Genomic DNA, 26,588 nt, shown 5'->3' on the forward strand with positions numbered 1-26,588 from the left:
AAAGACGTGCGGGATTGTAGGTTAATTGATCACTATAAACTGTGGTGTGTATTGAAGTGGATGAGTAAATGGAATAAGAGAACTAGTATGAACGGATGATCTATGGTCTGCGTGGATTCAGTGGGCCGAATGGCCTGTTTCCATGCTGTATCTCTCAACCAAAAGTCACCTTGTACAGCGGATTTCTGGACACCAAACCTTGTTATCAAAGTGCATAGATGCCACTGGGCATGAACCCTCTGTAATGTTGATGCTTCATGCTGCATTGACATCTCTAACTGTATGCATAAACCTATTCTGCATTGAAAGCTCAACAATATCATGCACCTGAACTACCATGATGTTACCAGGTATTACCAGAAGGGTGGCAGAGGAAATGAAATTATTTGCATATCGGATAAAATGTGTGTATGCAGTAAAAACACACAATATTACATTAAAAAAAAACAAGGATTGACTGATAATCCTTTCAATGTGTCTAAAAGTGTACAAAATCATGAAAGGAATAGATTAGGTAGACACATGGACTATCTTGCCCAGAGTAGGGGAATCAGGAACCAGAGTTCTAGGTTTAAGGTGAACGGATAAAGATTTAATAGGAGTGTGAAGGGTAACTTTTTCGCACAAAGGGTGGTGGGTGTATGGAACGAGCAGCCGGACATAGTTGTGGCAGGTATTATCGCAATGTTTAAGAAACATTTAGATAGGCACATGGAAAGGACAGGTTTAGAGGGATATGGATCAAACACAGGCAGGTAGGACTAGTGCAGATGGGACATGCTGGCCGGTGTGGGCAAGTTTGGCCAAAGGGCCTATTTCCACACTGTAAGACTCTATGACTCTATGTTTATGACTCTAATTAGTCTGAGAAATCACTTATTCATTCATTCTTCATCATCTTCCTCTTTCACTTTTCCATCCCCTCTTTAACCAAAATGATTGACATTTCTTATTGCTTGCATGGACTATGTCTAACTGTCTGTTGGATTTGTAGCATAGACCTTGTTTTAGTTCCTATTCAATCTCCCTCCCTCAACTCTTTTGCATTCCATTGATAAATATATGTTTCTGCTTCCAGCACTCACAAAGAACTCGAAAATATAATTATGTTTGCTGCCAGTTTTGTTTACTCTGCTTTTCTTTCACATAGATCCCTCCCTTTCTTTTTATTTTTGTGGGAAGAAATATGGAAATACATTCCCTTCTTGGAGATGGTGTTAGCTTCTGATTGCCATTATAAACCCACCAATTCCCACAGTTATTTTAACCACAGCTCCTCCCATCTTCCTTCTTTTAATGAGCATTCCATTCTCCCATTCTCTGTCTGCATCACATCTGTTTGGTTTGTAGGAATTATTCTGGAGTTATGGAATTATGTGGCTGTAGAAGGTATTAATTCAAATGAAAACCAGTCTTCAGGAAAATCTGTTCCACTGTAAATTGCAAGCTGTTGTTCATTTGAAATTAAAGGGAGAGCTTTGTAAACAAACAAACAAACAAACAAACACACACACAAACAACCAAAGCACAGGTTACTGACCCTACTGACTGCTCAAGGGATATGATTTGCAAACATGTCAATAAAACGTTCTGGTATGCTTCAGCCAAATGTTAGAGTATGGGCTTTGTTAACTGGTACACAACAAACCAGGTGTCTGACACCTTCAGCTCAGTAATTTAGCAATATAGCGACTGAGACCAAGGAGGTTATCAGCGAAGATAGACACAAACTGCTGGAGTAACTCAACGGGACAGGCAGCTTCTCTGGAGAGAAGGAATGGGTGATGTTTCCGATCAAGACCCTTCATCAGACTTCCTACTCAAGGAAGTTATCAGACCAGAATTATTTTTATCTCTTCGGCCATCAAACATCATAATGTGATAATAGGTGTATTTTCTCCATTAATAAATCAAATATTTGTGTACTTGGACAGTCAGCTTTCACAATACTATTATGGGGGTATTTGGCTTCACTGTTCTATGAAGCTATTGTCCCAGAGCAAAGTGATTGAACTTTCAGAGGTATCCTGTCAGTTATAATGTGCTCCAATTGTAACTATGTAATTCAATGGAACCATATTTCAGCCTGAAAATATGAACGTAAATTATATGTGTAGATCGGCTATTGCATGCTAGCCAATTAGAGTGCTTGTTAGTAGTCGCCCCGCCTAGTACATGCTTTATAATATTAAGAACTCGCCTAGGTCAGGCAGTAGATGTAGCAGCTCGGACATGTAACGTACTGCATATCCAATGCTGTAAGTGTTTAATAAAGATGTGTTGTATCTTTATACGTGTACGAGTCCGGTAATTAGATGGTGTCAGAACAGTGGCTCGGACTCATTCCGCTGTTTACCGGGATTCTTTTATTTTATCAGTTTTATTTTATCATTTTTCTCTCTCCATTATGGCTAACTCCTGCCGCAAACCGAGCCCTTTGATCTTTGATTCAGACATCGCCGAGCGATGGCATCTTTTCGAACGTGACTACACTCATTATATCCGCATTGTCCATCGGAATGACCCTGACTACTTGAAAGCATCACTACTGCTCAATCTAGCGGGTCCAGAGGCAATGAATCGTGCTGACAACTTTGAATTTGCTCCTGCCATTCTGGATGTGAACAGGCAGGTCCTAGTGCCTGCCGAGACCATTGATAACCCAGCGGTTCTACTCAGAAAATTCAGAGAGCTGTGTGATTTGCCATCGAACAACAAAGTTCTATACCCGTTTACAGCAGGTCAACGAGCCTGTCGAATGATTTATCAGCGATTTAAGACACATGGCTGCGCGCTATCATTTCGGTGAGTTGACGAATGAACTTGTGAGAGCTAAACTTGTGGGGGCATGATCGATCGTAAAGTGAGGGCAGAGCTCCTTCACAACACTGAACTGACTCTCGAGCAAGCAATCCACTTGTGTCATATTTCAGAAGTTATTGCACCACATGCTGATCCTGTCTCTTTCAGGCCATGGCAGCAACACAACGTCAATCTTACCGATACTCCTCCCACAAAAACTAATGTGCCTGATGCGCGATGTCAGAACTGCAACTATTTTCACGTGAGGGGTCGCCAGTTTTGTGTATCTTATGGTAAAACCTGCCATCATTGTAAAAAGCTTAATCACTTCGCAAAATGCTGCTGTTCCCGTGGGACTGCCAGTGCTTCAAGGACAAACTTGCACCTGCTTCAACAAGAGTTCTCAGATTCTGACTCCCAAGAGCTTGAATGAGCTCCGTTCAGACAATGCTGATAACAGCTCTGCTATTCACTCCCTCCTACAATCTTCTAATGAGCTACTTGATCCTGAAGTGACTGAGTTCATAAACAACAGGCCCTTGCTCGCCAAAGTGGATACAGGTGCAAAGGTCACCGTCATGTCGATAAGGGAGTTTAACAGAATCCGGAATGCCGAACGAATACACAAGGACTCCTCCACGCTTCGGGCTTACGGGGTGGGAGGTTTTGCATCCACTCGGTAAAGCTGATTTAAAGTGCACGGTAGATAACCAGACATGAACCCTGCAGTTTTACATTGTAAAATCAAACTCAGAGACTTCTCGGTATTAATGCATACCATGACCTAGGCCTTGTGTATTTTGGACGTGCCGTCCACAAGTTATGTCTCACTGACGAGCAAGTACAGCAGCTGCTCTCCCAGTACAAAGACTTGTTTGATGATGGACTTGGCAAGTTGCCTACTAAGTATTGAATCACTGTGGATCCTACGGTCACACCTGTAGTACGAGCACCACACCGTGTTCCACATGCCATGCGAGAAAGAATACACAATGAACTCAAGTGCATGGTTTCAATGGGGGTCATTGCTGAAGTTACCAACCCGTCTAACTGGGTTTCCACCATGGTCGTGGCAACTAAGAAAAACAAGGAGGAGATACGCATCTACATCAACCCCAGAGATCTGAATACTGCAATCAAGCTACCCGATGAGAACCACAGAAGACGTCACTGCGCAGATTGGCAATGCAGCATTGTTCTCAGTCATGGATGCCAAAAGCTCCTTTTGGCAATTACCACTAGATCCAGAATCATCCACCGTGACTACTTTTGGCACACCCTTTGGCCATTTCAAATTTTTGAGGATGCCCTTCAGCATCAACTCCGCCAGTGAAGTCTTTCAGCGCACAATGGAACAACTGTTTGCAGAATACCCGTGCGCCATCATTGTTGATGATATTCTCGTCTATGGTCGCGATCTGGCTGAGCATGACGCCAACCTGAAGAAAGTACTCGACCGTGCCAAAGACATTAATCTCAAACTTAATCCACTTAAGTGCAGGTTTCGGGTTCCTGAGGTCACCTACGTTGGACATGTTCTCACCAGCAGCGGCCGAAGGCCTGATCCACTGAAAACTGCAGTCATCAACGAACTGCCATTTCCCACCGATGTCAAAAGTTTGCAATGATTCCTCGGCATGGTCAACTACCTGGGTAAATTTATTCCCAACCTCAACGAACTATCGGCCCCCCTGCGTGATTGGTGGGTTTATAACTGACACACAAGGACACAGCATGTTCCTGGTACCCGCAGCACCAAAGGGCTTTTGACACACTCAAACTACAATTGGCCAGCGCGCCAACACTGTCATATTTCAATCTTAAATTACCGGTCATAATCACATGCGATGCGTCCCAGTACGGGCTAGGCGTGGCATGCCTACAGACCACTACCGACGGTGACGTCAAGCCACTCATATGCATCCCGTATGCTGACTGATACCGAACAGCAATATGCCCAGATTGAAAAAGAACTGCTTGCAGTGGTTTTCGCCTGGTCCAAATTCAAGGACTTCATTTTTGGTTAGGCCGTCACCATCAAAACTGACCATCAACCATTTCCAGAGCCCCGCGCACAACCAGCGAACAGCACCTCTCCGAACAGGATGAATTCTCAGTCATGAAAGTCTCGTTTGTGCCGACTGACCGTTTACGCCGCCTTGCCGAACACACGGCTGTGGACGAGACTTTACAATTGCTGTCCACCATCATACGGAACAGTTGGCTCCATAAACAGTTGAACACCCCGCTCGAGATACGGCCATGCTTCCTAGTTCGTGACGAGTTAGTGCTACAGGATGGAATCATAGTCAAAGGCCACAAGGCGGTGGTTCCAACCGCACTACGGGGCGAATACTACAACGATATCCACAGGGGCCACCCCAGCACAGAATCCACCCTTCAACGGGCCCAGAGTGTGTTTTACTGGCCCGGAATGACAAAATTCATACGTGAAAAAAACCGAAACATGCGCTATCTGCAACAGTCTACAACCACACCAGCAGAAGCGGCCTCTTCTGCCCCAACCAGCTCCTCCTCTCCCGTGGTCCTCACTGGCTGACAACATCTTTGAATGGCACGGAAAACACTATCTAGTTCTTGTTGACTCTTACTCGGGGTGGTTCGAAATAGACTTACTGCAAACCATTTCCTCTGAGTCAGTGATCGAAAAGCTGCAACGACACCTCTCCATGCACGGCTCCCCTGCACGTAATCAGACTGACAATGGCAGGCAATTTACCAGCCTAGTATTCAAGAACTTTGCTGAAAGATGGGACTTCCAACATGTTACCAGCAGCCCAGAGTTCCCGCAGTCCAACGGACTGGCCGAGCGCGCTGTTCGGAGCGCTAAACAACTTATGGAGTGTTCATACTTTGCCAAATCCGACGTTTACCTGGACTTGCTCAACCGATGAAACATTGCATGGTATATTGTTCAAGGTACTGGAGTTTCTTTTATTTTCTACAAGAAGAGATGTATATCGGCTATTGCATGCTAGCCAATTAGAGTGCTTGTTAGTAGTAGCCCCACCTAGTACATGCTTTATAATATTAAGAACTCGCCTACGTCAGGCAGTAGATGTAGCAGCTCGGACATGTAACGTACTGCAGATCCAATGCTGCGTTTAACAAAGATGTGCTGTATCTTTATACGTTTACGAGTCTGGTAATTACAATATGATTTTAGTTATTGAAATTAAGTTGAATATTTAATCACCTACTGTTATCTTTATTTTTTAAAAGTGTATTAAAAACTGATATACTTTGAGTTTGGGGAGATTCTACTGAGAGGGTCTCCAAGTCTGTTTGTTGTGATGAATAAAGACTTCTTCTATCCACCTGTTTCAGTGTTTCCAGTGATTCAGTTCACAGTCACAACAGAGTGAGAAAATTTAACACACCAGTGTCTTGGAGTTGTCTTTCTTTTTCCTTTCCCTCTTCATAGTTGACTGGGCTTTCAATTGTATCTCTTACTTTTCCTACATTTATGCCCTCATTACGACCTTCCAAAGAAACCAAGTGGATAGGTTGCCTTGTCCTTGCTTCCACTCCACCAGTCTCCACAATCATCCATGACAATTTCCACTTGCTTCAACCGGATTCTACCACCAGACACATCTTCCCCACTCCTATCTGCTTATAACATCCCAAAGGAACCATTCCCTGCCCACCCTTCCATCATAAACAATCTCTCCCCTTCTCATTGCACCTGTCCAGGCAAACACAGGCTATGTAATTTTTACTGAAGATGGGTCTCGACTGGCTAGACTGATGTCGGGCAGAGCTATAGTGGTGGGTGACTCCATTGTCCGACGTGTGGACAGGAGATTCTGTGGCAGCAGGCGAGACTCGAGGATGGTCTGTTGCCTCCCTGGTAACAGAGTTCAAGATATCACAAACTGACTTCAGAACATCCTCGAGAGAGAGAAGGTGAATGGCCAGCAGTAGTTGTGTACATGGGCAGAGGAGGAAGGAGGTTCTGCAACCTGAGTTTAGAGAGTTCGGAAGAAAACTGAAAAGCAGGACTTCTAGGATGGTTATCTCTGGATTACTTCCAGTACCTTGTGCTAGTGAGGGCAGGAACAGGGAACTAGGGGATCGGAATGTGTGGCTGGGGGGCTGGTGCAGGGATGGTCTACACCAGGGGTGGGGAACCTTTTCATGTTGGAATGCCGCATTAAGTTAGCTGTAATCCAATAAGGCCACATCCAAAAAATTTCAATTAGATAGACTTCAAAATGTACATTATTTTGTAAAAATCTAACTACTACGTACTAACTTCAAGAAAATGAAAAGAAATTGCTAATTCTAAAGTTAACTCACTGACTTTGTTGTGGCTGCTTTTTGTGGGAAAGCATTTGAATATTTGGTTGCAACATGGAGGTACGCAGTTTTAGCTGATCTTCTAGATGGGTATCCGTCACTTATGACCTTTAGGGCATCTTGATTTGGGTTAGGTAGGAGAATGTAGATTTGCAGCAATAAGTGGTTGAAAAGCAGGAAAGCATTTTTCGTGCGGGGAGGATTATTTTGTTGAATCTTCTTTTACTCTTTGGTATTGTAAATACGTTAATTTTAAGATGTAAATTAAAATAATAAAAGACGAACAGAAACATATTAATAAAAATTAAAATAAACAAAATTTGGATTCATTCAAAAGCTCACTCTTAATGGCCTAGAAGGCCACATACGGCCTTAAGGCCACAGGTTCCCCACCCCTGGTCTACACCTTAACTGGAGGGGGACCAACGTTCTGGCAGGCAAGTTTGCTAGTGCTACATGTGTGGGTTTAAACTAAATATTGGGGGAAGGGATTGACAAATTTGGAGTACAAAGATGGAGTTAAAGGGGAAATGAGTACAGGAAAAGTTACAAAAGACTACCAAATTAATGGGAAGGAAAGTTCGAGAAGGGATAAGAGAGTAAGGTCAGGGCCAATCGTGACCGGTGTGAGAGGGGAGGTGAATACCAAAGTCAAAGTTTTGTATATGACTGCACGAAGTATAAGAAATAAAGTGGATGAGCTTGAGGCTCAGTTAGAAATTGGCAAGTATTGTGGTTATTACAGAGACATGGCTGCAAGAGGACCAGGACTGGAAACTGAATATTCAAGAGTATACATCCTATCGATAAGACAGACAGGTGAGCAGAGGGGGTGGGGTAGCTCTGTTGGTGAGAAATTAAATTCAGCCCTTGCGAGGGGTGACATAGAATCAGAGATGTAGAGTCAGTATGTTGGAACTGAGGAATTGTAAGGGTAAAAAACTCTAAAGGGAGTTATCTACAGGCCCACAAACAATAGCCTGCATATAGGGTGCAAGTTGAATCAAGAGTTAAAATTGGCATGTCATAAAGGTAATGCTATGGTTGTTATGGGAGATTTCAACATGCAGGTAGACTGGGAAAATCAGATTGGTACTGGACCCCAAGTAAGGGCGTTTGTGGAGTGCCTCCATGATGGATTCTTAGAACAGCTTGTACTGGAGCCTACCAGGGAGAAGGCAATTCTGGAGTTAGTTTTGTGTAATGAACCGGATTTGATAAGGGAACTCGAGGTAAAGGAGCTATTAGGAGGTAGTGACCACAATATGATGTTATAATCTACAATTTGAGAGGGAGAAGAGTAAATCGGAGGAGTCAGTATTACAGTTACACAGAGGGGACTCATGGAGCCATGAGGGAGGAGCTGGCCAAAGTTGACTGGAAAGAGACCATAACAGGAATGACAGTGGAACAACAATGGCAGATATTTCTAGGAATAATACAGAAGGTGCAGAGGAAGAGGAAGAAAGATGCCAAGAGTAAGGGGTGACAAGGGAAGTCAGGGACAGTATAAAAATTAAAAAAATATAGCATAGCAAAGACAAGCGGGAAGCCAGAAGATTGGATAACTTTTAAAGGGCAAGAGAATATAACTAAAAAGGCAATACGGGGAGAAAAGACGAGGTACGAAGGTAAGTTAGCCAAGAATATAAAGGAGGATAGTAAAAGCTTCTTTAGGTATGTGAAGAGGAAAAAATTAAGTAAGATCAAAGTTGGACCATTGAAGACGGAAAAAAGTGAATTTATTACAGGGAACAAGGACATGGTAGATCACTTGAACAGGTACTTTGGTGTGTAGGGTCAATATAGCCTCTGTAAATTGTTCATAGTGTGTAGGAAGTTGATTAGAAAGTGGGAGACACATAGAACAAATGTAAAAGGATGTTTGGTGGTTGACGTCAAAGATCTCATAGCAGAGCTCTGCTATAAGATCTTTGGTTGTCATGGACTCAATGGGCCAATGGGCCTCTTTCCATGTGCATCTCTAAAGCAATAAAAATAAACCTTACATATCCATGTACCCATCCAGTGTCTTTTAAATGCTATTCCAATATCTGCCTCAACTACCTATCTTCTCTGGGGGTTTGTTCCATATACCCACCAACCTAAGTGAAAATGTTGCCCCTCATGTTCATATGAAATCTTGTTCCTCTCACCTTAAACCTATGTCTAATGGTCTTTGATTTCCCCTACCATGGGGGGGGGGGGGGGGGAGGGCGAGGGGGGGTGAAAGGGGGGGGGGGAGGGGGGAGGGGGGAGAGAGGGGGGGGGGGGGGGGGAGGGGGGGGGGGGGGGGGGGATGGGGGGGTTATCATCCTATATCACCCTATCTGTTCTATCAGTATCCAATGATGACAACAGGTGGTATATTTTATTGCCAATGCTGGATTATTAAGGCATCATAACAATATACAGCAGACTCTGTGGGAGGCTTAAGGACTCTGAGAAAAATATACACTGGTTAGCAAATTAATCTTTGACCTTTTCACCTAAAGCCCTACACAGGAACCACCTGGGGTTTACCACCCATCTTGAACCCCAGAGTTAACGATGTATGAATGAACTAACTCTCACCAGCCACCGTGTTGGCATTATATTGTCTGTATTCTATCAGGATCCTCACAAATTCAGTAATCTCACAGCAATTCAGCATTACATGTTCGCTGATGATAAATTTAGAGTTAAGTGTTTTGAGATTCACATAAACTGGAGGGGATTAAAGAAGGATTTGACATCTTGGTAGCTGTCCGGTTAACTATGTGAGAGAAGCAGTTGATTGAATAGCCTTATGAACTGGAATGGTTGAGTTGTTTTGCCTTGGGATAAAATAATAAGATTTGAATTCAATGTGCCATTCATTCCCCAAAGTTAAGAAACAATTAAAAAGGAATCAAAAGATTGCATAGATTATGGATTCTAATGCATCTTAATTGATATCAGCTGGGAATTTGCTCAAAGCTGCACTCACTCATTGCTGTGGCTTTGCCACAAGTGCAGCAGAAACCCTGTTTCTATCTGTAGATGGATGGGGGTTTCCACCTTATTTGATGGAAAGTTGTAATCGTGGAGCAAAGTGCAGTGCTGAAACTCCGAGCCTTCGCATTCTCCCTTTCGGGTTTTGGGAAAGATTCAGCCTTTGTATTGGAATGACAACCCAAAGTTGACCCAACCACAAAGGGTACAAGAACTCGCAGCCGCAAAGATTCTTGTGAGAAGCTCTTGTAAAGTAACACGGACGTACTTTGTTATTAAGTTTGTTACAAACTGCTTATGTCAGGGCTAGAAGTGAAATGCAGCTCTGTTGCAGAAAATTCAATAAAGCGTTTGTGCTCAGTAGTTTGTAATTTGCATCTGAACTCAGTAACCTGAGTTTGACCATGTAAGATAAGTTAGTTATGCTCTTGCGCCACTTCCTTTTAGTGACATTATAAGATACATGGGAATAGGCTACAAGATACATGTGATGTTTCAAGTGCCTTCTAAGGCTCTTAGTCTAGGCTCAGAGAGGAGAATGGCTACCTGCGTCTCGGATGGAGGTTTGTCTTGGAGCTTTAGATATTCAAACGGTATATGTCCAAGTCCCTACCAAAGACATTGGTACAAAATGGGGAAGAAAATATTGCAATGAAGTCTGAAATTAGAACAACTCCTTTCATTGAAGTGTAGTGTTGTGGTTTCGTTTTGATGCCATTAATCAGGAAGATTTGAGACAAGAAATCTCACAAAGCACACAAGCAACCTTTGTGGCCTCTTGAAAAAGGGAAACACGTGCCAATGGAAGCATTCGTCACCTGAATTTGAACTGCTATCTTGTTAGGAACAGATGACAGTTCGCTGATAATTTTCAGTTCCAACCAATTCAGAAACAAATCTACAGCTGGGAGTTTTCAGGCCAGCACTATCCACGAAGCAGACAGGATAAGTCGCTACCAAAGCCTATGTTGCAGCGCAAATCTTTTCTGGCACCATAATATACAGTGGCTTGCAAAAGTATTCATACCCCTTGAACTTTTCCACATTTTGTCACGTTACAACCACAAACGTAAATGTATTTTATTGGGATTTTATGTGATAGACCAACACAAAGTGGTGCATAATTGTGAAGTGGAAGGAAAATGATACATGGTTTTCAAATATTTTTACAAATAAAAAACTGAAAAGTGTGGTGTGCAAAAATATTCAGCCCCCCTGAGTCAATACTTTGTAGAACCACCTTTCGCTGCAATTACTGCTGCAAGTCATTTGGGGTATGTCTCTACCAGCTTTGCACATCTCGAGACTGAAATTTTTGCCTATTCTTCTTTTCAAAATAGCTCAAGCTCAGTCTTGCCAGAGATTCTCAATTGGATTTAGGTCTGGACTTTGACTGGGCCATTCTAACACATGAATATGCTTTGTTCTAAACCATTCCATTGTAGCTCTGGCTGTATGTTTAGGGTTGTTGTCCTGCTGGAAGGTGAACCTCCGCCCCAGTCTCAAGTCTTTTGCAGACTCTAACAGGTTTTCTTCCAAGATTGCCCTGTATTTGGCTCCATCCATCTTCTCATCAACTCTGACCAGCTTCCCTATCCCTGCTGAAGAAAAGCATCCCCACAGCAGGATGCTGCCACCACCATGTTTCACAGTGGGGATGGTGTGTTCAGGGTGATGTGCAGTGTTAGTTTTCCGCAACACATAGCGTTTTGCATTTAGGCCAAAAACACCAATTTTGGTCTCATCTGACCAGAGCACCTTCCACCACATATTTGCTGTGTCCCCCACATGGCTTGTGGCAAACTGCAAACCGGACTTCTTATGGCTTTTTTTCAACAATGGCTTTCTTCTTGCCACTCTTCCATAAAGGCCCGATTTGTGGAGTGCACGACTAATAGTGGTCCTGTGGACAGATTCTCCCACCTGAGCTGTGGATCTCTGCAGCTCCTCCAGAGTTACCATGGGCCTCTTGGCTGCTTCTCTGATCAATGCTCTCCTTGCCCAGCCTGTCAGTTTAGGTGGACAGCCATGTCTTGGTAGGTTTGCAGTAGTGCCATACACTTTCCATTTTCGGATGATGGATTGAACAGTGCTCCGTGAGATGTTCAAAGTGTGGGATATTTTTTTATAACCTAACCCTGCTTTAAACTTCTCCACAACTGTATCCCTGACCTGTCTGGTGTGTTCCTTGGACTTCATGATGCTGTTTGTTCACTAATGTTCTCTAACAAACCTCTGAGGCCTTCACAGAACAGCTGTATTTATACTGAGATTAGATTACACAAAAGTGGACTCTATTTATTGATTAGGTGACTTCTGAAGGTAATTGGTTGCACTGGATTTTATTTAGGGGTATCAGAGTAAATTGGGGCTGAATACTTTTGCATGCCACACCTTTCAGGTTTTTATTTGTAAAAAAAATTTGAAAACCATGTATCATTTTCCTTCCACTTCACAATTATGCGCCACTTTGTGTTGGTCCATCACATAAAATCCCAATAAAATACATTTACGTTTGTGGTTGTAACGTAACAAAATGTGGAAAAGTTCAAGGGGTATGAATACTTTTGCAAGCCACTGTAACTTTCATTGGAAACCATTAAAAAATCAGTTTGTTTCATTGCAATGGTTCCTTATGGCAATGTGGTCCTTCATTTTTAAACTTTTCCAAGATAGGTTAATACTTGAAAACCTTCCATTTAGACCCTTGAGAGTAGAAGTTGCATTATTTCATTTTTGTGTTATTGCCATTGCAAACTATTTGAGATCAGACAGTGCAGATAAAAATATTCTCAGCATGTCATTACGACTTAACATTCATAACTTCACCTGATCTCCTAACAGTGGGACTTTTAATAATAGCCAGCATATTTAAATTGCAACAACCAGGCAAGGTTAATACTCTGGATTAGTATTGTTAACTGAATTTTATGTAAAACTATTACAGAATCAATGTGTAGAAGAATTGAAACCTAAAAATAATCCTGTCCAGCAGAGACCAAAGCTACATTAAGATGAGACTATAAAGAGATTAATTGTTTAGCCATTGTTCTGTGTTTCCATCACAGATCTGAACCAAACCAGTAGGTTTTTTTTTTTGCAAAGGACACAAACGATTAGTGCATGAGTGGGCCAGCAGACACCTTGAGCCCACCTCACCATCCATTATCATCTTGGCTCATCTATGTTGGCCACAACTTTTCTTTTGGTCCAGTTGCATTTAATTCTCCATTCCTCGACCATTGAAATATTTATCAATCGTCTCCTTAAATATGTCCAACGATCTGAGCTCCACCACCCACAGGGGCAGAGAAAATTCCAGAGATTCACTACCATTTCTCAGAGGAGACATTTATACGCACCTCCCTTTTTCTGAATGACTCCTTACATTGCAGCTATGCCCCCTTGCCTGTGACTATCCCACCAGTGACCACATCCTGTTTTCTTCCTTTGCCATGCATCGCTCTAATATAATTTGCTGATTCCTTGTGCTCTTGGATCCCAAGGAATAATTCTTTTTTGGTGGGGAGGGGATTGTTGTTGTTATAACATCTTCATTCCCATCTTCCACTCCTCTCCAGCTCCACACTCCCCATGCACCTCCCACTCAGTGCTCTGCTGTCCTGAAGATAGAGGAAACAGAGATCCTCACTTCAAATACACTGTCAAATCAAATAGTGTTATACTGACATACGCTGTGCATAAAACACCTTTCCACTGATATAGCAGTTAACTTATTAAAGAAGCTGTCAACACCAGATCAATTTAAATGGGATACAATTATTGTAATGAAATATTGTTAAGTATGTCTACTGCTTGTGAGACAATTGCCTCTGCTTGCGAGACAATTCCTGCCTTTCCGCGCTGTATCTCTCAACTAAACTAAACCCCTTGTCAAGCCATACTTTGCCTCTCATTGTTGCAATGAAGGTCCCTCTTGGCACATTTTTCATTCATCAGGACTTTTCTTTCTCTATTTTCCCAGTTCACTCCCTATCTCCTCTGAACTGGTGTGGATGCTGCTTGGCGACCATGCAAGTGCATCAGGTATGGAATGACACCCTTCCCTGATTGCTGCGCAGTCAAGCATGTGGCTTTTAAAAAATTTTGATGCTTCTTTCTGCATGAAAAATACCCGAATGTTGCTCCAATCCTGTTTATGGATCTGATATGTTATGAAGGGAAGTCAACTTGCTGCTTGTGTTGTATGCACAATGTTTTGGGGCTCAGATAGTGGTTGAAACCCAATGTTTAAGATTTTGGAGAATTTTGGCAGGTGCATACTTTATTTCCTTCGAGGACTATATCAGCTTCAATTTTGCTTCAGTGTAATACAGTGTGATGCTGAACTTTCAGATTTAGAAATGAAAGGTAGACACAAAATGCTGGAGCGAGACAGGCAACATCTGAAAGGATTGGCTTGGGTGCTTAACCTCTGATGTGAATTCAGAAAGGTGCGTTTCTCTAAATGAGTGAGAGGAAAGGTTACCTGATATATTGATTTCATCGTGAATCCAAAATTTAGGAAAAATGCTAGTCAATAAATAATTTCAATCTGTATCCACAAAGAGTGAACCTTTTCTCCACTTGGCTTTTGGAATCATGGATATCACCATTCTGACTTTCATTTCAGGTTAAGCAGCTTCACAGAAATTTGATACAATGGAAATACTGTCCTATTTTCAATATGCTCATCATAGATATATAGAAACATAGAATAATAGATGCAGTAGTTGGCCATTTGGCCCTTCGAGCCAGCACCACCATTCAATATGGTCATGGCTGATCATCTAAAATCAGTACCCCGTTCCTGATTTTTCCGCTACATCCCCTGATTCCCTTAGCCCTAAGAGCTAAATCTAACTCTCTCTTGAAAGCATCCAGTGAATTGGCCTCCACTGCCTTCTGTAGCAGAGAATTCCACAGATTCACAACTCTTCAGAATGTGCCATATTGCTTGCAGTTTTAAACTCGCGTCTTTTTTCTACAGAATTTCCGAGGGTAATCCCTGTGGATATTATCAGCGAATTGATTTCTCCATATTTATTCTTAAACTGAAATAGCCCTGTTACTGAATTTCTCACAATTTATTCGATTTGACCCCTGGTTCTGAACTCCCCCAACATTGGGAACATTTTTTCTGCATTTAGTCTGTCCAATCCCTTAAGAATGTTATATGTTTCTATAAGATATCCTCTCATCCTTGTAAATTCCAGTGGATACAAGCCCAGCCGTTCTGATTACAAGTATCCGGGGGCAAAAAATTGGTGTTTTCTCATCACACATCTACAATGGTGCATTGTTGAGTCATTGACACAGAGTAAGTTCATATATAAGTTACACCCATGGTACTGACCTTTATCTATGAAGCCCAACCTTTTAGCTGGCGTTGGCCAATCTTTGTTTGCTGACAGTAAAATCACCACTAGGTTTTTGTTTTGAGGAACCATGTGAGGTGAAACAGAAACTTGAAGTGAAATAGCTGCCTTTATACAACATCAGAGATGCTTTTATGGAATAAAACCTAAAATAACTTTCTGAAGTTTTGCTTCATAAGATCATTTTGCTTCGCGCTAACAGAAAATATACACACAATCGTCACCGCGCTGAATCCTGCCAAAACAAATAGCTGCATTTCAGAAGGACATCAACGACATTTTGTCAGTCGTTGTATTTGCATTTGGTGCTTAACTTGTTCAGCATGCCTTGCTAATTTGGTGCTGTTTGCTTTGGCACACAAAGCACAAGGCAGCTGCTGCAAATGTCCTATTCGGCTCATTGTTTCTCAAATGGGGATTTAGATACAGAAAGCAGTAGTGTCGTGAACGAGACGAGTATTCCTGTTTATGAGTCAACATAAATATGTAAGGTGGCAGTTGATGTTTCTCAGCCGAAGATTCAGCAGTGCTTTATGACAAGAGCCTAACTCCCATGCAGGGTGGTCTCTTTGTGCCCTTGTAACCTCATAAAGTGCTGTATAATGTTGCTTTACATTGTAATCTAGTCCTAAAATGAACCAATAAACTATTTTTTTTAACAGGGGACTCAAGCCAAAGGAAATATTCAAAATCTCATTCACAATTTGAACATCTTGGTAATAAAACTAATTTCTCTTTTTTAAGAGATGTTTTTCCTCGTGAGTGTCCCTGTCATCCTGGTCAAACAACTTGGCTGACATTCATTATAAAACAGTAACTAATGGATAAGTGAGGGGTACAGTAAAAGAAAGATCATCATATTTTGTATCTGAATAGGTCAAATAAAGTGCACACAGAAGGAACATTTTTCAGTTGCATTTGGAAAGAAAATGCCTTAGTTATTACAGTTTATAAAATGATTGCACATGGAACAAACAAGTGTTTGGTGTATTAAAAAAATATATCTGTGGATATGTTAACTGACATTTCAAAATTATTAATTTTTTTGTCAAAGTCATGATGCAATGTTTTAGATATTTTTTTAAGATACAAATTTCAAACATGTTCCTTGTTAAGCCGTGACGTGTGCAAGATACCGCGTGAAGTAGACCGTGGGTTGGTAGAAGTTGCAGGAGATAAACACAGCGAAAACAGCAAATCCACAGGTGGTCAGAATACATCTGTGGAGAGGGAAACAAACATTATCCTTTTGAAACATAGAAACATAGAAACATAGAAAATAGGTGCAAGAGGAGGACATTCGGCCCTTCGAGCCAGCACCGCCATTCATTGTGATCATTGGGTGATAATATTACAGCAACCTTTTAAGGAGGTGCAGAGATGAAGAAAAGAAGAGAGGGAAAGATCAAATAGGGAGGCTTGTAACAAAAGGAATAATGGCATGTCAAAAGGGAGCAGAAACAATGAACAAAAAATCAAAAACAGGCCAAGAAAATGGGAATAGGAGAACCTCAGCATAAGAAAATGGGAATAGTACTGTAGTTAATGAAACTGATACTGTTGAATCCAGAAGACTGCATTGCTCGGTTTGCTCGGTTTGACCAGTAACATTTAAAGGAAAGGTTAGTGTTTAGATTTGGAGAAATACAAACAAATGAAAATCATCAAATAATTGATCATTTTACATCACTGCTCAAGTCCACCAGTTCCAATCATGGGGACAGGAATAACTTAAGTATGGGGACAGGAATAACTCATGACTATTTTTGTTGATATTATCATAGCTTTTTTTGGAAATTTCCTATAGCATCTCTAGACGTCCAAAATGCATCCATAACAAATATTTTGTGCCCCTTTGAAATTACAATGTAGAGAAACTCGTTGTACTAATTTATAAACCTTCCACATGTTAATGGCCAGAAGAACAGTTACCCAATGACATTTTCAAATTTAGCACATCCAACAACTTTCAATAACAGTTTGACTAATTTCTGTTGCAGTTCATACGACACCTGGATCTGGACTTTCCTCCTTGTGGCAGGGTGTTATAAATGTCTTTCAGTTGATTTGTTGCATCTTTATTCATGATTATAGCTTGGTTTCAGTTTTCCCTTTTGCTACGCTTAACAATAAGTTGTCAATTAAAGCATAAAGTATAGGCTAGATAGATGGTTTCAGGACCAACTAGGTCATTACCTCACTTATTATTATAGTGGCATTTTAATAGATTTAAGATTGACCAGTGTTCTTTATATCCTCTCTGCTCTTTTCATTAAATATAGAGGAGCTAACGCTCCCTTTAGGAACATGGCATTTGCAAATTTGCAGTCAAAATCTAGATCCCTCTTTATATTAGACAAGCAATATGAAACGTCTCCAATGTCAGTAGCAATGGGGAAAGAACTGCATGGTTAAGCTTATTATTTATTGTGAAAAAATGTTTGTTTAAATGTTGAAGAGCAATTGAACGAATGGCATTAATCTATGAGCCAACATGGACTAAATAGATTGAATAGTATCTGTTTTACTTTGTGAGAAAATGTGAAATAGAAATCAAATAGCCTTTTACAGTTTCTAAAATACATTATGCAAAATGTCTGAAATTTCTTTTGTTCAGGTTGATCAGGCCAAGAGATTCGACAATAGTGACTTATATATCAACTTCTCGCAATTTCCAGTTTTATTCCACGGACTGTGAAACAACTTATGAAGAGCTAAACTTTGCATTTTGTACCCTCATATCTCCATTCATTGAAGTCCAAGGGATATGATCTTCAATGCTCTTGTGGAAAGTGGGTTGAACAATGTTTTTGTCTAATCAATCTGGATGACATAAATCACTTCTGGGCTTTACTCACTCTTCCCAAATTTGCTCATATTCCAGGATTTTCCGGGAATGCTAAAACAAAACAATATGTTTTCCTTTATTCAATATCATCTTCTTGAACCCCTTACCGCTGTCCACATCATCTCAGTATAACAATGTGAGAGAAACTTGTTGACTTTGGATTGACTCCACCATAGTGACAACAGTTGGATACCTTATCCTCCCTTCCACTGGGCTTCTGTACCAGATTTTATTTAATGCTTCCCTTGTCTAGTGTTCAAAACTCCCACCTTTCTCTAGTTTCTTTTCGATTTCCTCTTGCATCCTCTTGATGCCACCTTATCCCACTCAGCTCTATTTGAAACAAATGCCAAATACCTAACATCTTTTCCTGATTTTCTCACTTCAGGTACTCTCTTCATCACTTTAAATACTTCATAAGTATATTCCCTACCCCATCTTGCAATCTATGTAATCCAGCATTCCTGTTGTCCAAAACCTCTTTGATTGTGTTATAGCCTTCATCTTCCACAAACACTGAACGCAAACACATTCATTCAGATTCCCACTTCTACCACTGGGTTGAAATGGTTATGATTAAACTCACTGAAGATATCCTGTGTGATGTTATCAAATCATCTGCCTCTGTGTCCTCAATGTGTCTTTCATTTGACCTTGATGATTGGAGAAGGCATTAGTATGTGAAACTGGTGTGGTTCTCTCGTGAGAAGCTGGTGCAGACATAAGGGACCAAAAGGACTTCTGTGCTGGAACCATTCTATAATTCTATCAATTCAAGTGCATGCAGTTACGAAAACAAATGTTACTTTGGTCTTTATTGGAAAACAAAATTAAATCCAAGAGAAAAAAAATTACAGAAACTGGTAAGATCATATCCACAATATTTTTCACAGGTCAAGTCTTGCAACCTCAAGAAGGAATAAAGTTTCCATAGAGGAAATGCACTGAAGGTTCAGCAATTGATTCCCGATTGTTCGGTAAAGAGAGATTAAGTAGATTGGGCCCATAAATGGCACTCTCATTAAAATATAACATTTTGATTAACCTTGACAAGAGATATGCAGAGGCGTTAATTCCCCCAGCTGGAACCAATGGAAGACCTGGCATGGGGGGGACTGCCATGTGGGAGCAGGAGGGGGAGGTGGCAGAGGGGGAGAGAACGAAGAGGGACCTGGCGTGGGATACTTTGTAACTTTGCAAGCACCCTTTAGGTGCCAACTATTTGCATACTTTGCATATGCAAATAAAGAATTTCACTGTGACTTGTTACATGTGACAATAAAGTATTTAATTCATTGTGCAATATGTGCAATCTGGGGTAAGTTATGAAGTAATGCTTTTTGGATAGTCTGGAATGAGGTGAGAAGACACATCTTCACCCCTTGGGGACTGAGGAATCTTTGACATTCTCCATTCTGAAAGAGTGTGGAGGTTGTCATGTTAAATTCAAACAGGGCAAGCCCAATTTTGAGACATTAGGGAATCAATAAATATGAAGCAACTACCGGAAAGTGATACTAAGCTAAAAAAAATCAGCCATTAAATGGCATTGCAGGCACAAGGAACCAAATAATCAAATCCTGCCATTGTTTTGGAGATATGTCCTGCTGGTTCACACAATCATGCCCATGCTGATCTTTACAAACACCTATTATCTCCTTGGCTACCCTTTTTACTCTTAATGTACCCGTAGAATATTTTCCAAACTTTCTTTACCTTGCCTGCCAAATCTATTTCAGAGCACATTTTTGCTCATCTGCTTTACCTCTTAATTGTACTCCAACAATTCTTATTCTGGTCAATGGATTTGCTTGATCCCAACTGCCTAAACCTGATGGTAAGCACCAACTTAAACTGCCTATATATCATCGAGGATGTATGAGAATAAATTCCTTATTTTTACGTCAAAATCGGAAGCAATATTGCACTAAATATTGAGATAAGAATTTTAAGAAATAACCATGTACTTGTTTAATTTTAAGGAAGGGTGTTGTCTAAAACTCTGGGCAAATTCTCTCTCTTTCTTTAGATGCTCTGTTATTTTTCATCAATCTGGAAGATAGACAAGGCTTTTGTTTAATATCTCATCCAATAAAACTGTATTAATCCCTCACTATTGCAATACGGTGCTCTAGAAGGAAAGGTCAACTCTCAACATGGCACTGAAAGCCATGAACCTTCTCCATCAGATCAAGAGCACCATTGAGCAAACCAAAATGGGCTTTTATGCAGAGTTAAAGCAATGCTTTTCTTAATGTGAGAAATAAAGCCCAAATTTACTTGAAAACCCCCTAATAAAACTGAAATACATTTGGGATGGATGAAAAGCAACAAGTAATGTCTCACCACAGAACTTTCAGGTGCAATAATCTCCAACAATAAATGTTATTTATAAGTGTTACCTTTACCATCAATATCCCAAAGGGGACCATTGATCAGAGATTAATCTGAACCAGCCACATAATATAATTATGAGACCCGATCAACAAGTGCCTCACTTTAATATCTTTCCAACATCTGCAATAGATGGGTCCAATCTTGAACAAATTTTCTCCACTTGACCAATTCATGCAGCTCCATTTCTTGTCAAGAACCTTGACATTATCCAGGACAATGCAGTCTGCTTCATTGCAATGACATTCACCGCTAAAAAATTCACTGCTTCCACCACTTTGCTTTCTACAGTCACCATTATTGCAATTACTCTCCCAAACTACTCTAACAGCATCTCCAAAGCCTGTAGTCTCAATTGTTAAGCGAAAGAAAGGTTGGATGCACATAGGAGCACCACCATCTAAGGATTTCCTTCCATGTCCTACATTGGAAATAATTTGTAATTTCCTGCTGCCTCTAACTGCTGGAATTCTCTGCGCAACTTCATTATTAGACTACTTTCACCAGAAGGATCTACAATGGTTCAAAGAGTTGACTCAAAAGCAATTAAGGATGGTAATACATGTTGGCCCCTCCTATAAAATGAATAAATAACAAAAAAAGGAATATCCGTGCACATTACAGAGAGCACACCTGAGCTGCTGAAAGGCAATTTACAGGTAAAGTTGTTGAAAAATGTTTTCATTTAATTGGGGGATTCTTCGATCATAGAATATTTTCTGCAAGTAATCAATTTATGATATTTGTATACAAAGTAAGGGAAGATATACTGACTATAGGCAATGTGTGAAAAGAAGAGTATCAAATAAACTAATAGCAGCTTTATTATCCTCAATGTATCATAGAAGCAACGGTTTGATTCAAAAATGTAAAAACATAGCTCAGAACAGATGAGATTTTAAACAAAAGGAATCGAGAGTTTAAGCAATCTGAATGACTTGCGAATGACAATATTCCAGCATTATCACCAGATGTATTTGATTTAAGGGCATCCTGAGTTGTAATGGGTGCATAGTGCCTATCTGTATGCCTAAATTGTGGTTATTACTTTCCAAAGGAACTTCCCTCTCCCTAAGCATCACCTATTTCTTTTCTCCGGAGCTGCTACGTGACCCGCTAAGTCACTCCAGCATTTTGTGTCTATCATTTGTGTAAACCAGGCATCTGCAGTTCCTTCCTACACATTCCTTGTTACCATGACGGAATTATGAGATTGGAGTATGGCTCATCATTTTGGATGAAATAATAAATTATACAAAGGAATTATTTTACAAAAGGAGAACAATAATGCAGGAATCAACAGGCAAAAAAAAAATGATAATCAGATTAAAAGACTTGGTGAGAAGTAATCAAGGCAAATAATAAGAAATGTACCTTCACTGAAGTCCACTACCAAGTAGAATTCTGAAGAGATTTGGGAACAGGAATTTGTGGAGAGTTCCTGTATGTGAAAAGTGACCCTCTCCATCCTTTCCCCACCCAAGTTGCACCAGCTTCTCGTTCTCACCTAGCAAACATCTAACAATGCCTTGTTTCTGTTATGATTGTTACTTTTTTTGCATATCTTTCATTTATTTGTTCTATATCTCTTTACATCACCATCTATATTTCTCATTTCCCATTCCTGTGATACCCAGTCTGAAGAAAGGTCCCGACTCAAAATGTCACCCATTCCTTCTCTTCAAAGATGCTGCCTGTTACTCCAGCATTTTGAGTCTATGACAAGTGACATGGTGGGCATTTCAGTGTAATATTAGAAATATAATTACTTGAGCAGAATAAAAGGAAGTGATCTACTAAACTTAAAGATAGCAGGATTATTCCTTGGTCGGGGCAGATTTCCTCAGATTAATTTCCAAGATATTAGATTCAAAAATATTCAATTGAAATTGCATATGGACCTGAACATGATGTGCTTCACTTACACAAGTAGTTATGGGAAGTACAGCAGGCAACATAGATCAACCTGTAATATAAGTACTTGGAGCCACTGCTACAGTAAAAACAAAAATACACCCCAAGATGGAGATTCGTAGGCCACCTAAAGTTTGGGTAAGTTTTTGGTTGAATTCCAAATTGAAATAAAACGTGGTGTCTTTTCCCATATCTTTCACAAGACAAATTCCACCACAACAGCATGTGAACTGCAGAGGATGGAGAGCTGGTGCGATTCCAGGTGAAACCTAAAGAATGAGGTGTTTCATTAATTATAGCACCAATATGCACAGACGTGACCAAGTTAAACAAGGGCGTATGCTCGGGAAACCATCTGATTCTCTGAGTTGATGAGGCTCGAGTTGAATTGGAGAAAGGAAAAGGATTTTTTAATTGGCTGCCAATTGTGACAAATCCCTCAGTTAAAATAATGTGCAGTCAGCAAAAGTTATCACAACCTGGGGCGTTTACATTTTACTTGAGTTCAGTTTGTTACGTCTTCAGCTTCTTAAATCTTCATAGACGCACGCCATTTCATTTGGATAGATTCCAGATACCATTTCATTTGGAAATATTCCAAAGTACAGTGGAACCAAGTCATCTTAAGGTCCTGAATATACAGTAGTTTGGAGATTCATACATTCTCAAAATGTGAAATCATAATTTTGGGATCTGTAATTGATTCTACATGAATGAAAATTAATTCTGAATAGGCAGGTTATTTTATAATGACTTCACCCATGAGCAGGTTTTCCACATCCATGAAAATCAACAAAACAAACTTCAGTTGCTGTAAATCGGAAGAAATATAGAAAATGCTGAAAGCTCTCAGAACTGCACAGGGCAGAGGAGCAACATTTGGCCATTCAGCCCATCAAGTCTACTCTACGATTCTCTCATGGCTGATCTATCTTTCCCTCTCAACCCCATTCTTCTGCCTTCTCCCTGTAGCCTTTGTCACCCTTACTAATCAAGAACCTACTCTGCTTTAAAATACCTAAAGACGGCCTCCACAAACATCTGTGATAATGAATTCCACAGATCCACCACACGCTGGCTAAATAAATTCCTCCTCATCTCACCTCCTTATCTCCTTTCTAAAGGTACATCCTTTTATTCTGAGGTTGTGCCATCTGGTCATAGACTCTCCCACTAGTGGAAACATCCTCTCCACATCCACTCTATCAAGGCCTTTCATTATTCTGTAAGTTTCAAAGAAATCTCCCTTCATCCTTCCAAACTCCAGTGAGTACGGGCCCAGAGCTGTCCACTCATCATACATTAACCAAATATCCCTGGGTTCATTCTCATAAACCTCCTCTGCACCCTCTCCAATGCCAACACACCCTTCTGCAGATATGAAATGAAATGAAATGATTCAATTTATTGTCATTGTCAGTGTACAGTACAGAGACAACGAAATGCATTTTTAGCATCTCCCTTGAAAGGGAGACACAGGGCGTCGCGGTGTGCCCGCGCCTGCCGCCGTACATTCCATTACAGGCAAAGGTGGGTGAAGTGTCTTGCCCAAGGACACAACGACAGTATGCACTCCAAGCGGGATTTGAACCGGCTACCTTCCGGTCGCCAGCCGAACTCTTAGCCCATTGTGCTATCTGTCTATATATGGGGCCCAAACTGAACCAAATATTCCAGTTCTGACCAGTGACCTATAAAGCTTCAGCATTACATCCTTGATTTTATATTCTAGTCTTTGCAAAATAAATGCTAACATTCATTCGCCTTCCTTACAACTCTTTTAACTTGTGAATTAACCTTTGGGAATGCTGTACCAGCACTCCCAAGTTGCTTTGCACCTCCAATTTCTGAATCCACTTGCCATTTTGAAAATAGTCTATGCCTTTATTCCTACTAACAAAATGCATGACTGCGCATGTTGCTACTTTATATTCCATCTGCCACTTTTTTGCCCACTCTCCCAACCTGACCAAGGCCTCTGCAAACTCCCTCTACACTTCACTACACTACCTGTCCCTCCATCTATCGTTATATCATCTGCCAACTTAACCACAAACCCAATTCCCTCATCCCAATCATTAATGTACAACTTGGAAAGTAGCAAACCCAACACCAACCCCTGCGGATCACTGCTCGTTGCCGGCAGTCAACCAGAATAAGCCCTCTTTATTCTGACTCTTTGCCTCTGCCATTCAACCAACCTTCTATCCATGCTAGTATCTTTCCTCTAATATCATGGGCTCTCATCTTGTTTAGCAGCTTCACATGCGACACCTTGTCAAAGGCATTCTGAAAATCCAGTTTAACAACATCCACTGACTCTCCATTGTCTATCCTGCCATTTACTTTCTCAAAGAATTCCAACTGATTTGTCAAGCAAATTAGTTGCATCAGAAAACCATGCTGACTTTGGCCTAGGTCATCATGCCCTTCTCAGCACTCGTAACGTCATCCTTAATAATAAACTCTAAAATATTACCAACCATTGAAGTCAGGTTAACCGGCCTAAAGTAACATTTGCAATCTCCCAGTCCTCTGGAACCACTCCTGACTCTGGTCAGTCTTGAAAGATCACTATTAATGCCTCCAAAATATGCAAAGCTATCTCTTTCAGAAGTCCGGGGTGTAGTCCATCTGGTGCAGGTCACTTAACACCTTCCACTCAGCAGATGGAGGCATCTGTGGAAAGAGGTCAGCTTTGAGAAAGGGTTTCATTCCTGAACTATTTACTTCTTCTTACTGATTTTGCCTGACCTGAATGGTTCTGGGATTATTTGTTTTCTTATGGTCATGAAACTTTAAAATAATACCTGAGCGAAAGCAAAATTGTAAAATAGAATGAAAGCTTTCCAGAAATAAAGAGCCAGGTAACTTTTCCACATGGATATATAATCCAGAACGAGTGTGTACAGAGCTTGCTTTTTTAATTCTTGATAGGCCACTGCTTGTGCAGATGTTTCTCAGATGAACTGGATCTGCTGTACTTGGAATTTCAGTATTGAGAGCTGTTTGGAAAACTGCTATCGTTGAGCACCAATCTGTGCCCCTTATGACTTTAGATTCCTGCATAAGGTCACCTCAACCTTCCATCTCCAGGGGAATAAAAACAGCATTTCCAGCCTCTCCTGATAACTCTTCCAACCTGGTAACATTTTCATAAATCATTTCTGCATTCTTTTTAGTTCAATTGCATAGTTTCCATAGGAGTGAAATCGGAACTGTACACAGTTTTCCAAATGTGGCTTCACCAACATCATGTACACCTGTACATGATGTCCCCACTCCATTGCTCAAAACCATGACCAATGAAGGCAAGCGGCCAAATGCTTTCTTCACCACCCAGTCTACATGTGTCACCACATTCATGGAACTGTGTACCTGTACCCTTTGGCTTCTTTATCCGAAACATTTGACAGGCCTCCAACATTTGCTGCATAGTTCATGTCCTAGTTTGTCCTACCAAAATGCATTGTCGTGTATTTACCTGAATTAAACTCCATCTCTCCATCATGAACCATAGGCCCATTTGATCAAGTTCCTGTGGTAATACATTCAACTTGAAACCTTAATGCCCCTGTCCCACTTGGGCGATATTTTAGGCGATTTCAGGTGACTAGGCTGTTGCCACATGGTTGCCGGGGTGTCACCTGTATGGTCGTGAGTAGTCTCCTCAGTCACCCAAAGAATCATAGCGTTTTTTTGGTCGCTGCCGGATCTTGAAATGTTCAAAACTTTTCGGTGACAGTCGGTGACAATTGGCTTGTCGTAGGTTGTCGTCAGGATGACGTAGGTTGTCGCCAGGATGACGTAGGTTGTCGCCAGGATGACGTAGGTTGTCGCCAGGATGATGTAGGTTGTCACCGGTCCAGACCGGTGAATTCCATTGGCGACTACTTACGTCAACCTACGTCAACCAGCGACAGGTACCGGCGACTGAATTGTCTTCAGTTGTCTTC

Source organism: Leucoraja erinacea, chromosome 5 (assembly GCF_028641065.1).
Source record: "Leucoraja erinacea ecotype New England chromosome 5, Leri_hhj_1, whole genome shotgun sequence".
Taxonomy (NCBI): domain Eukaryota; kingdom Metazoa; phylum Chordata; class Chondrichthyes; order Rajiformes; family Rajidae; genus Leucoraja; species Leucoraja erinaceus.